The sequence below is a fragment of the Canis lupus genome, chromosome 12 (genome assembly GCF_048164855.1).
Source record: "Canis lupus baileyi chromosome 12, mCanLup2.hap1, whole genome shotgun sequence".
Classification (NCBI taxonomy): domain Eukaryota; kingdom Metazoa; phylum Chordata; class Mammalia; order Carnivora; family Canidae; genus Canis; species Canis lupus.
In genome coordinates this window covers 50,494,490-50,509,403 of record NC_132849.1, presented here as the reverse complement: position 1 = coordinate 50,509,403, position 14,914 = coordinate 50,494,490, and the positions used below count along the sequence as shown (strand labels likewise).

The following is a 14,914-nucleotide window of genomic DNA, read 5'->3' as shown; positions in this document are numbered from 1 at the left end:
TGACTCAGAGCATAAAACACTATGGCTCCCTGAATCACGGCTCATTTCCATTCTAACTCATGACCAGATTTTTCCTTCTTCCCCTCCTCCCTGTCGCCATCTCTGTCCTGGTCTTGAGAAGGAGACCTGCCACCAGGTGGGACTCACAAGGAGCTGCTTCTAAGAACAGGCCAGTCTCTCGGCTGAATTTCTATGGACCATTAATTTCCCTGGGACTGGCTGATACAGAAAGGGCTCAAATCTAAAAGGTGAGCAGGAAGGAGGACAGGGAGAAGAGAAAGATTAAGGAGCACTAACATGGACCTCATGCTTTCCTAAATTTCTCCAAAGTGAGCCACATCTAGCAGTTTGAAAGGAGAACACCTTGTCTCCTGGCCACTCACTGCCTGCCCCTCACTCCCTGCCCAGCACCCTGCAGCTGGGGAAGGCAGGGGAGTGGGCAGTCTCCTCTCTGCAGGGTATAATCTGGGAAAGGGACAGAGGGCAGCCCTCTCTCGACACAGGCGGTTCATCCAGGCCTCACTCTCCCAGTGCTTATTCTTCTTTCTGACCCCACAGAGAAAAAAAAAATCAATTTTAAAATACCAATTAAAAACCCCTTCTCCCAGTGCGTATTTGGTTACAGTAGTCTACATCATGCTTCCCTCCTTACAGATGTGTAATTGCCCTGAAAGCAGAGTTGTCCAGAAGTGAAATATTAAATAATTCAAACCTAAAATGTTCCAGAGGTAGAGCAAAGAGAGCTGGGTACGTGTAAGTAACATACTATGTAGAACCGGGAAACACACACACACACACGCACTCACAGCATGTGCAGTGCACTTTTGTGACTGCTAAAACTATAACATCTGGAATGCCATTCTGGAAAACTTCCAGATGTTTTCCATGAGGAACACTTTGTAAAAATTGTTAGCCTTCTAGGCATTTGTGAATTTTGTAAGGAGAGTACACTCCCAGGCCCACATAGGAGCATATATGGGATTATAAAGTGCTAAATGCTTTTCACAACTGTATAAGCAATAATGCGCTTTGGGTAAATATTCAGGGAAAATTATTTTTACAGACTGAGCAAATGGATATGTTCCAATCTGCAATTAGATTTGTATTTCAGAGAAATCAAGGAATGCAGGACAGCTCGTCTTAAGGCAGCCTGCCTGGGAGCCAAAGCTCCTAACCTGGGCAACATCACACATCCTGGTCATTAATTTCCTCGTTTGTAGTCATTCCAACACTGGAAGAGGCTAACGTAGTTTCATAGCTTGTTATATTTATCTTCCTTCCCGAGGATTTTTATATTGCATTTTATAAATCCGGCTTCAATTTATGTGTAAGCCCCATAATCATTAGCTTAATGTAGAAAGAAAGAAAGAAAGAAAGAAAGAAAGAAAGAAAGAAAGAAAGCAAGCAAGCAAGCAGGCTTGGGAAGAAAAAAAAAACCACACTCCAACAACAATGCCTGGGCAGCCCTTGGAAGAATTGTTAGTTTTTAAAATGCATAATATATAAACATCTTAAAGGAATACCCAGAGTCTCTTTTGAAATCAGAAATTATGTGAAGCAAGGAAAGAATCATAAAAGCTTATTGATTTCCCGAACCCACTGAGTAAAAGTATTTTTAAACCATGATTCACATAAGGGATACATTTGACACATCAAGAGAAGCTGGAAACCAGGCTCCATGCAGCCACATCAGATATTGCTCTGAGCCGAGTTTGTTTACCATTACAAAGTGAAAAGAAATTTGCTTTTCCTCCCCTGCTCCCTTTCCCCTGAGAATGGTGATTTTTATTGATTTTTGTCCATTATATATATATATATATATATATATATAAAATAGTCAAAGTTAAAACCTCTATGATAAACTAATCAGAAGCCTTGGCATTTCCATTCCACACATTGCTGCTGTCCTTTCTATGCGGGGCTTGGCCTCAAACCCAGAGAGAGCCAGAGCTCCTGAGGCCTTTTTGTTTTGAGGTTCTAAGGCTTTCCACTTCCCTGAAAGAATCCTTCAACTGGGATCTGCAAGATACTCCCAGGAAAGATCTGGCAAGGCAGAGCCTTCTCGGTAAACAGGTGAGGCGTCTGATCTGGAAGCCATGCTGGTCCCAGAGGAGACAGGCCCAGCAGGCCATTGGGGGAATGTGGGGAGCTCAGCAAGGGATGGCAGGCTTTGTCTCCTTCATCTGAACTCATCCTCATCACCTTCCAGGCATGTCTACCACCAGGGCTTTTTGGGGGTAAGAAGAAGTCAATGGTCAAACAGATGCACAGTCCAGCAAGGCAGAAGAAAGCATGAGCATCTTCCATTTTTTTTATTCCCTAGAGTCGTGGTGAGCCAGCGCTGGGATCTCAGCATCTCCCTGGGACTCCTTCATTTCTTTTGACCATTGAAACTCAGAGGAGAAAGAGACATGCTGCCACTGTTGTGGCCCTCCCAGCGCACCAGTGACTGGCATCTCCTCAGGGAGTTGGTTTCAAAACCCCATGCTTAGCACCAGTGACCCTAACTTCTTGGTTGCCAATACATGAAAAGAATAGAAAGCTACGGAGCTCCCAATTCTACCCAGGGCTGCTTCAAAGACAAAGGGAAAGAAATGAGAAATGGGAAAATGCCCAACGAATCAGAAAATATCGCAAGGTCAACCCACCTGGTATAAATCAGTGTGCACAGTTCCAGAGGATCGCATGGAAACCTCACGCTCACGTGTAATTTGCCCATCCCGAAGTATTTTTCCTAGTAGTGCCAAATGCCATAATGCTCTCTGTCAGTGATTTGAAATTATTCTATAAGCTACATATCGGGTACACTATTGTTAATGAAATGCACACAAGATGATGAACAACTTCCTTTTCCTGCTGGAGCCCCAGCTGCAACCAGTGCCTGGATCCTTCGTGCTGTAAATCAGCCCTTTGTACTCCAGGAGGATTCAATGAGCTGCAGGTGTGGGCTTGTGGAAGGCCGCCTGGGATTAGGTAGCAGCATTTGATATGAGATCCCAAACAGCACTGGCAATCTACACGCCACATGCGGCCACAGGCTTTGGAGAAAGCAAAGGAAAAACGCTGATGAAATGTGGCACGGGACCATGGAATGCAATGTCAAACTTTCACATCTGCAGGAAAAGAAAGAGAGTTCCTAATTTTACAGTGATGATGTCATTGAGAATTCATGACAGTGGAAATGATGGGCCAAGGTTTGCAAACTTAACCACTTAGGAGGTTGCTCACCGAAGGTTGAGCTTTTCAAGGGACAGTGCAGGTTTAAATATAACGCTGATTTGCCTTCCTGGCCTGAGGCATCACTAGTGTGTGTGGGTGGATGCACGCACATGTGGGTGCACACACATTTGCACTTAGGCACTGGAGAGAGAAGGGACAGGAAAAGAAGTTTTATTTGAGAGGTCATGCTTTGCACCAGCATATAAAGCTGATGCTTTGTACGCCAAATGTGTCCTTAGAAATATACTGTCTCTGTGTGATTCAGCGCAAAACATTGCTAGCTGTCCTTAACAACAATATATCTTTTAAAGATGGATTTCAGACACCCTAAAAATTCACCAGCCAAGAAAAACTATCATAATTGTTCACTCTCTCCTTAACGTTAACTACTGAAACGCTCTTCTTTTTAAATATTTTCTTCTTATTTGGGGCTGAAGAGACATGCAAACAAGTCTGGTTTTGTGATTAGCATGCTGATAAAATATATATTGAAGAAAACATATCTTTAATTTTTTAAGAGTCTGTTTTTCATTAGCTTATCTTGATAGTTTAAGTTAATCATTATTTTCAACCATATATGATTTAGATATTATGTCATTAATTCATGTATAGTCCATCTGAGTAATGATTGTGGTTTTCTACTTTACAAATTCATCTACTTCACCAAGAAACCAACAGAGTCAAATTCCATGCAACATCTGGTTTCCATTGAATGTAATTGCCATTTGCAGAGTTATAATCATGTGTTATTGTAAGGACCACGGTGTCAATCACTTCCCTAATGGGGAAAATTCAATGCCTAAATACCTGGGAGAACAAGAAGCTGACTTAAACAGGTGCATTCAGACACTGGGTTTTAAGTAGAATTCTAGCCTACCCATTTAAATAAATCATTTTAAGGAGAAACAATATTCTTTCCATCCCCTGTAGCAAGGGAAAGTATAACACCCAGGGCCTCAATCACCCATGCTCAGTTCCAGTACTACATCACGTTTAATCTTTTTTAAAATGTACAAATATGTCCATATCATACCAATTTCTTATGTTGCCTACACTGGTAGGAGCCCCTGAAGGCCAGGCAGCAATTCTGAAGACTTTCTGGGGGAAGAGTACATCTTCTGATTCTTCCTGCCTTACATGAACTCAGTCATCTCTTTTATAATGAAAAGAGGCTAAGCTTGATGTAAAGAAAATATTAAGCTGCTCAAAACTACCAAGGTCATTATATCCTTTCTAGCCCAAGGGGTTTTTGTGGGGATAATCACATAAGAGGTTAAAAAAATCATGAGGCACTGTGTTCTAGCGTGCAATATGTAAGCACTTTATGGCAAAAAAAAAAAAAGTGAACCACATTTCCCTGACCTCAATTCCTATTGTGTTTACAAGCCAAGCCTCGTTAGAACTGGTAAACGTTTGGCCATTCATTCAGAAAACATTTCCGAAGGCAAAAATAACATGCCAGGAATTGCCCCGGACATTCAGGATGCAAAGATGAATCAAGACAGAATCCAGAGGGTGAGAGCGTAAGTAATTACAGCATGAAACATGCAGGCCCATGTATTATAACAAGCAGAGAATGGCCATTTTATCCCACCTGGCTGAGGAGGATCAGTGAGTCCAAGAAGGCTTCCTGGAGGAAGTGACAGCTGAGCTGAGTCTTAAAGGGTAAGTAGGAGGCTTTCTGTATGTTGGCTGTAAAAACATAAAGACATGACATTTTAGTCTCTGCTACTAAAATGTTTATGGGACTAAACTTCATGATTCAATAGAAACACTATAAAAAGGTAGTTTACAACCCCTTTCAATTCATTCATTCACATACTTATACCTAGGCTATTTACTATTCTATTCACTGAACTAATATTCCTCATGTATGAGGACTTAGGAAGCATGACAGAGGAGCAATTCTTCAGAAGTAGTTTCTATTATCTTTGGCATTACCATTACCATAATATCATCTTATATTTGAGAAACACTGCAACCCACAAAAGACTTCCGAATACATCTTATTTTCCCATTATAATAAAAAGTGTAAATAACAGATGAACTCCATTGCAATTCACAGATCTTAGGAGGTCATGGTGAAGAAAGGCCTAGAACTCAAGTCTTTAACCTCCATCCTAAGACTGATTAGCTTAAAACGTGGAGCCTCCCCTCCACGAGGAGGTAGAAAGGGAAACTGTAGCACCTCACCCTTGGTGATATTCACCATAGCTGAATGGATGAATACATTTTTAGCTCTTAATTAGACATGCAAATGGAGAAGACTTGTATGAAGAAACTTCAAACTAGAGTAGTCAACAAGCACCATTTATCCTGGGCTCTATGGTGCATTTCCGGATCATGTCGGCAACACAGTTATTCTCATACTTTTCTTTCTTTTCAAGCAATGGGTAGAGGGGTTCCATATCCCCCTGTGGCATTTCCAGGCTCACAGCTGGTGAGATAACCCAGAAATTCTTGAAAGGATGACCAGATGAGGTAGGCTACAATGGATGAGTAGTGATTTAAAAAAAAAAACAAAAAAAAAAAAACAGGATAATTAATAAGCAATGTTGAGGCACCTGGGTCACTTGGTTGAATGGCCAACTCTTGGTTTCAGCTCAGATCATGATCTCAAGGTCATGGGATCAAGCCCTGCATCAAGCTCTGCACTCTGCAGAGTCTGCTTGAGGATTTGGTCTTTCCCTCTGCCCCTCCCCTCACCCCACATTCTCCCTCCATTTTCTCTCTCTGTCAAATAAATAAATCTTAAAAAAAAAAAAAAAAAGGTCAATAAAATAAAATAACTTCTGAAACAGGAAGGTAAGGAGAGCCAGTGTAAGTAAGTAGCACTGGATCAGGACCAGGTTCTAGCCCGTGGGTTGTTTACCCCTTTACCCCTATGAGCCCCTAGGGTGACCAGCTACTCGGTAGGAAGTGCAGCCCCTATCCCCCACCCACCCCAAATGTTTGTTGCAAGAATCGAGACAAATATCTAATACAAAGATGTGCAAATTATAAATAGTGAGCAAATGCAGGGAAGGTATCATGATCCCTGACAAATTGAGAGGTGCTTCCCTTTCCACCCGAGGCTACCAGAGATTGGTTTATAGTAATAACATCTGTCCAGCTGAGGCCCCCTGAAGATCATAAGACCCACAGAGGCAGGAATCGGGTTTCTAGGTTCTCTGAAATGCAGAGGAAGGCTGTTCTCAGAAAACTGCTCTGTTACTTTTTTGGTTTTAGTTTTTAGTTGAGTTGTTTTGTTTGTTTGCTTAGGAGACAGATGATGAGTGAATTCCAAGGGACTTGGAGGCTCCTTGCAAATAGTCCACAGCTCCAGAATGCCCAGGTGCTGGCTATAACTCGCACAGTTGCTCGCTGGGACAGAGCACATGACATTCCTCTGACATTGTATACTGAGGCCTCTCAGAAGGCAGCTAGCAGGAGGCTTTTCAGCCTCGGGATTAGCAACCGGCCACGTCTTTTTGGAATCAGGTTTAAGGAACCAGTCAGTAATTGCTGGGAGAATTCATGCTCACATACACATGCACATGACAACAGGGGACAAAAGGTAACGAAGCAGATGATGGAAGGTCCCTTGAAGGTACTTTGTTCCTGGAAATCTCTCACTCACAGAGTATTAAAGGCAAAGTGACAGATAGTGTGATACTGGTGTCACCTGCAGGAAAGAATCTCCTCCAGGATTAGCTGTCAGAACAGCTGGGATCAGCTCCAGGTCATGCCAATTATCTGTTGGGGACTTCTATCTCTTGACCTTTTTTGGTCTCAGTTTGCAGATCAATACCATGGGGGCAATGTTTGTTGCTGTTACACTTTATGGGATAGTTATAAAAGTTAAATATGAAAATGATTCCTAAACTCCAAAGTGTTATGTTCCTATGGCCAGTAGGTCAACAAATGTGGATATACCATGTACCCTATAACCAAATTATTAATTATAGGTGGCTCTATATATTATATCGTAAGAGCTGACATTTATTGCACACTTGCCATGTGCTTTCACCATTCTAAGCCTGTCATGGGTTTTCATTCATTTAATCCTCACAACCAACCAATGTAGGCACCAGTATTGTCTTGTATTTTTCAGGTTCAGATTGCTTAAGTAAAAAGCAGCACAGCTCACAAACAGTACAGCCAGATTTGGCCCCAGGAAACCTGCCTCCAAGCCTGTGTCCCTAACCACACTATATGGCTTCTCATACATGCAGGAATATACACACACACACGTATATTAAACTCTTTGTCTTGAAACAACTTCAGACTAACGGAAATGCTGCAAGAATAGTACAAAAAATTTCCAGAATATTTTTCACCTAGATTCCCCAAATGTTAACACTTTAGCATATTTGCTTTACCATTCTCCCTCCCCACAAAAATACATACACATATTTACATTTTTCTAAACCCTTTGAGAGTTGAGTTACAGACACGAGGCCCCTTAAGTGTCTAAATATCTCTGTACATTTCCTATAAACAAGGACATTCCCTTATACAACCGCAATATAATTATTACAATCAGAAATTAACACCAATACAGTATCATTACCTAATCCACAGATCACACTCACATTTGGCTAATTATCTCAGTAGCATCCTTTATAGCAAGAGTTTGTGGGTTGTTCCTTTTTTTAAATTTTTTTTTCCGAGATCCCATCCAGGATCACATGTTGCCTGACCTTAACATTTTTGAAGGCAACCAAGTTTGGTCTTTTCTGGGTTTTCCCCTGATGAATTCAGGTTATGCATTTTTGGCCAGCGTACCACAGAAGTGATGATGTGCCCTTCTCGGTGCATCAGGCCAGGAAGCATATGATATCTATTTGTCCCATTACTGGCGATATAAAAACACATAGATTTTTAAACCATACTCCTTGTTTCCCATGTAACATGTCTCCCCAGCTGCCCAGGGAGCTCCCTAAGGCCAGGGCAGGGCCTGATTCGGGTGTAGATCCTTTACCACACCCTGCACAGGCTGTGTACTCAGTCTGTGCTCAGCAAACTCTTGCTCTGTGTTCTCATTTCTGACCCAGTGTTTCTTTCAAAATCACTCCCTATAATGACAGAGTCAAGGACTAGCCTGTTTCCACCTTCATTCATCCTACAGGTGGAATGCCTGCTCAATTTGGGGAATACCATTTCCATGTCAGGCTGCTGGGGGTACAGGGATAAACAAAACACAGCCCTGTGGTCCTCAGGAGATGGCACTGCCATGCTACCCACCCAGCAGAGAGGCAATGACATAGTCCTCCTTCCTCCACCAGCGAGATCTCTCATCCCTCTCATCCACCTCCACACTCAACAGCATAGTTCCCAGCAATCAGGGTCCAGATATCATGTCATGAATCATGCACTGTCAAGTGTCAGAAGCTTCTAGTAAGTTAATGCATTTTCTTCCTGATTGCATGTTGGGTTATAATCAACAGTTTTCCAGAAATAAGACCTTAACCAAAGGAGGGATTCTTGTGGTGAGAAGGCCAGGAGGGAGGAAGGTTTCTGGGCAGCAGTGCCACCCAGGACACCCCATGCCTCATACCACAGGGGGTGTCCCCTGCCCCATTGTTCTGTGAGCATGACCCCTATAAAGAACTCAGCCCCCATTCACCCCATGGGATACAGTGGTCCCAGCACAGATATCATCCTTGTACTCTCCAAGAAATGGTTGAATAAGGCAGAAAGGAAAGAAATGAAACTGACACAGTCTTTATAGCACCCCAAATGTCTCTGATCTGTCCCTCTGGCCCAATTAGAAATGCAGAATCAAATCATCTATTCATTTATTGAAAAGCTGGCCCTGTGAGGTGCCACCCTCAAGGTGATCTGGGGAGAATGCTAGAAAAACATGCCCTTGCCCTCTAGGAGCCAGCCAGCACATGTAATAGGCGTCCAGCAAACCTGTCAACATGTCACCACCTGCTGATATGTCGTAATAGCCTTTGACAACTGCACGTGTTACCGTCCACTCAGAGCCAGTGATTAAAGAGAAAAAGCAACACAAACTGCTGCTTTCAAAGAAAGTGGTCTTACTCTCTGGGGACAGGGTACATGCTGAGCCCACGGTGGCAGTGCAGACAGACAGGAGGCTGGCGGAGCAGGGTTAAGAACACAGGCTCTGGAGGTCAGGGTCTGGGCCGCAGTGCCAGCTCTAACACTTGCAAGCTGGGGACCTCAGACAAATTATTTAACAGAGCTAGCTAAACCGCCTTACCTGTAAAACTGGAATCTTAACAAAACCTTTCTCATAGTGTTCTGAGAACTACACGAGATAATTCTCTCAGTTGGCTGGCTGTGCTACCAGGGAGATAATAAACCCTCCCGGACTGAGGCAGTATTCCAATGCTTTAGGCTTTCTGGAGCTGGAGGCTCAATACGGTGTGTCTCTACCCCCATCTCTAAACCGGCCCTGAATTTCTATACAACACAGCAGCAAGGAGCAATCATCTGTGAAACTCTATTGATGTGTTTTTAAAGAAGCCTATCAAAACCTGAATATCTAGAATATTCTAGATATCTGCAGACATTTGAAATTTCTATAGCAAATGTGGGGGAGGGGGCAATGCTCCCTGATGTCAAAGGTCACCAAGCCTTTGCAGGTTTACATTTTTATGCTGTTGTTTCTCTAAATCTCTTCATATTTATTTTATCTTTTGTTTTGCCAAAATTTCTTGACTTTTCAGTTATTTAACTTTTTAAACTGCTTTTGTCTCTTCTCTCTTTGTATTTTTAAGTGTTCCAACATTACGTTTCTTATCATTCTAAATGTAAAGTCTGTCTTCCTTCTATTCACTTGATTCTTTCAGCCTTTAGTTTCTAAAATTTCTGGTTTTTATCATTTGTCTTGTGGTTTTGTCTCCATTAAACATTTTAATGTTGGCGTTGGCTGAGAACGTCAGGCAGAAATCTTCCCTCTTTTGGGGGTGGGTGTGGGGGTCATAGTCATGGGGCAATATATTCCGGAGTGATTCAGTACTGTCACCCCGTCTGCTCCTACACAGCTATTCTTCTGGAGCCTCTCAAATGGACTCCCAGCAATTTTTTAAAAAGATTTTTAAATTATTTATTCATGAGAGACACAGAGAGGCAGAGACATAGGCAGAGGGAGAGACAGGCTCCCTGCAGGGAGCTTGATGCAGGACTCGATCTCAGGACCCTGGGATCACGACCTGAGCCAAAGGCAGATGCTCAACCACTGAGCCACCTGGGCACTCCAACTCCCAGCAATTTTTAAGTCACTCCTAAAAAGTCATAATCTAAGTAATGTGTGAAATCTTCAAGTTTCAATTCCTTCTTCAGGACAATAGTGCATCTACTCTTGCATTCATCGCACGCAGCTCATTCCTCTCACATTAGAGGAAGGTCATGGCCTAGCCTGGGGTCATCCCTAGCCAACCCTGGAAAATCCAGCAAGCCAGGTGAGTGGTGAGCTACCCACCATGCAGGAGAGGTGAGACGCAAGTCCTGGCCACCAGACCCAAGCACTCCAATCACAGGGCCCTCGCTGCTCTGGAAAGTTCTGGCACAGCCTGAAACCCCAGAGAATACACTTGCCTGGAGGAAGGTCTTTCTGACTCACTGACTAGAGTTTACAACTTTGCCTCCATCTCAAAATAGAAACGCCAATTCCAGTATGGAGCGCAACCAGGCAGGAAGGGATATGCCTTGTCTACATCACCATTTGCAGCATCCAAATGATTGCTCTTGGTAGCCAATGCAATTGTAAGAATTCTTTTAATTTGAATTAAAGTATTCAGACTAAATACTTTAAGCCTTAAAGTAGGCTTTCAATACCCTCCCGTATTCCCTATTGCACATAATCCTCATATGGGAGGAATGAACTCAAACGATCGATTAATAGACCCAAAGACTCATGGTGAGTGGCCAATTCAGAACTGGAAGCCAGGTGTCCTGCCCTCTTTGCAGCGTTCTTCCCCTGTGTCAGAATACCTCCTACTGTTACCCAGCAAGAGCCTCACCCCAACAGAGGAATGCCTCTGCCTGCACAGCATCATCTCAAGGGCCACAGCCACCTGGTGTCTGGGTCCTGACATCATTTTCTGCCTTAGGAGAGATCAGGAAGCATTCTCAAGGGCAATTGACTAAGGGGATAAAGGGACTGAACCCTAGGGTGATAGGGAGCTATCTTGAGGAGAAGCCAGCCTGGGAATATGAAGCCAAATAGTGCCCTTCTGCCCACCAAAGTCTCCCCACCAAGTTCTACCCATCAGAACGTGACTCCTGTTGCTCAGCCGACCACATCACGAGCCACAGCTTTTAAATTTCAGTGGACTTAATTTCCCAAACTTGGACTTTAAACAATGTATCTATGTCCGGTATGTGGGCCAGAACTTCGCCTGGGGGCTCCAGGTCACTGAACATGTAGAACATTGATTGAAACATTTTGTGGAACAAACAAATTAACTTCCTGAATGGAAAATACAACTTTGCCTATTACCGAAGAGTAAAAATCCCAAACGTAAGATTTATCTCTAATAGTCTATGGGGGAAAAAAAATCTGAACTCAATACCCCTTTGCCTATTGAATAACACTAATCCTGGGCAATCCCTCTTCGGTAACCCTGCTTGTCTGCAGTCTGACTCAAGCTTGTTAAAACTAACCCATTTTTCTTCTACGAAAGATGTAATCAGTAGTAAGGAAACGAACTTCGAGGATCCTGCTAATCAATCTACGTTCCATAAATGAAAACACTCCCCAATTGGTAATTAGTTTCCAATGGTGAAGTAATTAAATATTTCACTCCGAATTCCCTCCGCTCTGCATCTGGGGCTTTGTGAACGTTGCATTTTCCAAGACCCTGTGTGCAATCTTGTTTTATTTATGGCTCAGCCTTTAGAAGCTTTCTGAAACTCTATCGAAACCACACAAAGGCAAGGGGAAACCTGACAAGTGTTGAACTTGATTATTACACTCAGTCAGGCCAGGTAAAGCAGAGACACCTGATCTGCCCTTGGCCCAGCGTTATCAAGAAACCATGATTACATAGTTCAGGACAGTTTTAGGAGTTCAAGATAGAAAAGTGGAAGCCAAATGTTTTCTTATTTAACCTTGATGAGGAGCTTTGGGGAATGAGAGATGAGCTTGAGTTTTCCAAACAGATGTCTGTCTCGTTTCAATCCCACCCTCCTGGCTCCTCGCCTGGTCTTCTGTTACTGAGATGCAGCATCAGATCCCATGCAGGAGTGAAAAATGCCAATGCCATATCAACCAAAAAGTGCACTTTTAGTTACTTGACCAAGGTGGAGTGAGACGTGTGACTAAAATCTGTTTCTTTTTTTTTTTTTTTTTTTTTTAAGATTATTTAAGAGAGAGAGAAAAAGAGAGGAAGAGAGTCAGGGGGAGGGCTAGAGGGAGAGAGGGTCTCAAACAGATTCCCCACTGAGCACAGAGCCTGATGCAGGGCTCAATCTCACAACCCCAAGATTATGACCTGAGCCGAAGCAGAGTCACATGTCTAACCAACTGTGCCACCCAGGCACCCCTAAAACCCATTTCTTAAAATTTAACATTTAATCCAATAATTGGCTATTGCCAATATGCATATGAGAAGTTGAAACCAGAAGTTTTTGTGAAGAAATGTTGAATCTTTCTCTTCATATGCAGGGTCAGTCGTCAACTGGTTATTATAAGGAGGCATGAGGGGATCTGGAATGGAGAGTATTCCCTGGCAGTGCTACTCTCAATCCTCAAGCCTCGAGGGCCAGCGCACTGGTTGTATGAAATCCCTGGTACTGTCTCAAGTTCACACTCCATCCACTTACCTCTGGAAAATTGCCATTAGCAACAGGTAATCATGTACATTTTCAAGGTCTCCCCATCATGATTTAAACACTTCAAGTTTTATCATTCTCAATAGCAGCCACAATTTCCTACCCCTAAAGAATTCTCAGCTCAGCAAGGTGGAAGGAAGGAAGGACAGCCCCAGTTAAAGACATGCTCTTTCAGAAGGTCAGGGAGAATTTAAGTAATGTGCTTTGTCCCAGGGGAAATTCTCACCAGGTATAGAACAAATGAGAATGGGTGAAATAAGCAGCCCATCTCCATAAAGAAAATGACAGAATTTAAAGCCAGTAGCAAAAACTTAGTGGAAAGAATCCTAGACTAGGTATCAGAAAGCCTTGATTTTAACCCTGGATCTAGCACCCAAGAGCCATATACCTTGACAGCTTCAAGGAGACTGTTTTTTGTTTTGTTTTGTTTTGTTTTGTTTTGTTTTAAAGAGACTGGTTTTATATTCCCCAGGTCCTTCTCACACTGACATGCTGTATTTTGAGAAAAGTTCAGCTATTCCTGATCATAGGCAGGAATCATGGGCAGCATCCCCCCCCGCCCCGAGCCCCATAACAGCCTATTGTTAAGGTACAGTTTAAAGAGTGTGCACTGAAGCACTTCCTCTTTTTTTTTTTAATATTTTTTTCTTTATTTATTTATGATAGTCACACAGAGAGAGAGAGAGAGAGAGAGAGAGGCAGAGACATAGGCAGAGGGAGAAGCAGGCTCCATGCACCGGGAGCCCGACGTGGGACTCGATCCCGGGTCTCCAGGATCGCGCCCTGGGCCAAAGGCAGGCGCCAAACCGCTGCGCCACCCAGGGATCCCAAGCACTTCCTCTTAATAGGAGGATGACCTACTGTGGGTCCCTTGACCTAGCAGATGTGGTTTTTTCGTCCACAAGATGTGAAAGCCTTATGAGATGTCCTTAGGATCAATGAGATGAAGAATGTGCAGACACTGTATAAATAGAAAAGACCAATACAAATACCTGTCTTTTTTTTTTCCATCTCATTAAATGTAAATGTCATGAAACCCATTGTCCACTAGCTAACTGCCTACCTAGCCAGTAAGCCTGGTATTAATGGCAGAAGACTGGGTGAACCCCAAGGCTTAATTTGGGGTGATCTTGTGTGCCATTGGAAGTATTATTTCTAAATGTGAGAGAAAACAAGCCTGGAGTCAGGTCATATATTACATTTGTAAGAGTAAGCATTTAACTCTTAAAAATGTACACATTACCTCTAAAATCAAGGATAAAAAAGAAAAAAACCCCATTCTATGATCAATCAGATGGGGAGTTTCAGAACATATGCTTCCTGCAAAGGAATGTGGAGATCATCAGGATTTAAAAATCCTTTGAACAATTCATGATGAAATTTTATGGCATAATCTTCAAATTCTCTGAAAATTTTGTTCAAGGTCTTGAATTACATCAAATTTCCTTGAAATCTTTGTTTTGCTTTGCAAATGTTTACAAAAATAGTGATAGAAACCTTGCTGCTGGCTGTCATCAGAGATAATCAGTTTCCCTAATGGATTTCAGATATATTAATGGAAATGCTCCTGTACCCCCAAAAAATAAAGGAGGAAGGAGCACTGCCCACTAAGCAGTAAGGCATTGTAACCTCCTGTGAAAAATGCACTAATGATAGTACCAGAATTAGTAGCAGCAGAAGCTGAAATAGGTACTGAATGAATACCTATTACCAGATCCTAGGCTAAGCATATATAAATGCTTAGTCCATCCTCATAACTCTAGGAGGCAGACACTGTTATTCATCTTTTATAAGCCATCAAGATCCATATAGTTATGTAATTTGCTTAAAGTCACAAGGCTAACAAGTGGCAACACGTGGATTTGAATTCACATCAGTCTGATTCCAAAGCCAAGCCTCTTCATTG

General features: G+C 42.7%; 1 protein-coding gene across 1 annotated transcript in view; it reads right to left on the bottom strand.

Annotated features, from left to right (window-relative positions):
- Positions 1–14,914, bottom strand: part of OSR1 (odd-skipped related transcription factor 1) — a 365,031-nt gene that overhangs the window by 188,361 nt on the left and 161,756 nt on the right. The window contains 1 exon segment of the mRNA XM_072770986.1: positions 4,814–4,911. The gene's annotated coding sequence lies outside the window, so the exon portion shown is untranslated.